This window comes from Tenrec ecaudatus, chromosome 4 (assembly GCF_050624435.1).
Source record: "Tenrec ecaudatus isolate mTenEca1 chromosome 4, mTenEca1.hap1, whole genome shotgun sequence".
Classification (NCBI taxonomy): domain Eukaryota; kingdom Metazoa; phylum Chordata; class Mammalia; order Afrosoricida; family Tenrecidae; genus Tenrec; species Tenrec ecaudatus.
The window spans coordinates 95,378,528-95,380,039 of record NC_134533.1 but is presented as its reverse complement, the minus strand read 5'-3'; the positions used below and the strand labels follow the sequence as shown (position 1 = coordinate 95,380,039).

Here is a 1,512-nt window from a genome sequence, read left to right as displayed (position 1 = left end):
CCTAATTCCCAAAAGTATGAAGGATAAAAGTTAATTGGTGTGTTAAGTCAGGTTGCCTAGAGGAACAAATCCAGTGACACTCAAATAAGTATAAGAAAGAGCTTGATATCAAGAAGTAACTACAGATCAAAAACATTCCAGCCCAGTTCAACTCAACACTACAAGGCCAAAACAGTCCATAAGGCCCCACTGAGGCTCACTCATGTGGCCAAGTGCAATGACATAGACTACAGGAAGATCACTAGCAGGTGAAAGCAGAGGTCGGTGGAAACATGATAGGACTCCAGCCAGTTCAGGATCCATAGCAGAGGCGGGGAAAATGTCAGAGTCCTCCTAATGAGAAGGCTACACCCCAAAAGTCTCTTTATCAGGCTGTGACCAGATTGACAGGTTTGACTCCACCCTAGCCAGGATTGTGTAGTTGTCATAGAATCAAATGACTACCACACTTGGTATATTCCATATGAACCGTTGTCCTTGCTCTTGCAGCATTTGTGCACAATGAGGAAATGGAGTGGTCAGCAGGAAAAAGTAGCATGAGTTTTTCACACTACTTAACATTGAGTTGATGAGAGAATTACATTTCATTAAATTTTCAATGGCTGACTTTGGGTTGTAAAGCACTTAAAAAACATCTAGGTTGATTGAAATTCCAATCTTTCAGTTAATAACTAAGTGGATTAATTATTCAAGTCACCCAGGATCTCTTCAAGAATCTTTTTTTTTTCCCCGAGTGTTGGGTAGGACAGTCAGCCCTGTGATGCTCTCAATAAAGGCTGCTCTCTCCACCCCTTTTGTCTAGGAGGATTATAACAGCAGTCTTGCTTCATCAGACTCAGCCTTCTTAGTTCGCCAGTTCAAGAATCTTTATTATGCATATTGTCTATGTTCTACTGTGGTTATGCTTTAATATTTACTTTTAACATGAATATACACTTCTGGTTTTTTATTATTCTATATTTATGTTAATATCATTTCATACTTACTGAAGTATATAGAGTTAAGTAAATTATATACTCTAAGAAAGGATGTGACAAAAGCTATGTAAATTAGGAAGAATTATGAACCACTGTTTTTCAGAATACTAATGAATTTCCTAGGAAATCTCATGAGCCAGTTCTGCTCTATCCTTACTCACTATAAGTGAGTTGATTCCATTTCCTGGTGACAGCCCCTGTGGTTTTCCAAGACTCACTCTTTAAGTGAGTATAAGCCTTCATCTGTCTCCTGTGGAGCAGCTGGTGGTTTTGAACTGCTAACCTTGAAGCTCGTAGCCTAACACATAACCCACTGTACCACCAAGCAGAAATAACTCAATGGTATACAACCATGTATGGATTTATCTTCTATAATTAATTTCAGAAACTCAAGCGGAATTTTTCCCTCTGAATTACAAATTCAGAGTAATGTAGCCCAAAGTAACACAGATTTTGCTCTAATGACACGATCTCTTCATCACCCAGTGTGCCTTTCATTGTCTTTCTTTGCCCAAACGCCATTCAGTTTTCTCTC

General features: G+C 38.9%; 1 non-coding gene across 1 annotated transcript; it reads right to left on the bottom strand.

The window, feature by feature from the left end:
- Positions 1–731: 731 nt before the first annotated feature.
- On the bottom strand, positions 732–857 carry LOC142447722 (small Cajal body-specific RNA 4). The gene has a single exon (XR_012784380.1).
- Between the last annotated feature and the right edge of the window lie 655 nt (positions 858–1,512).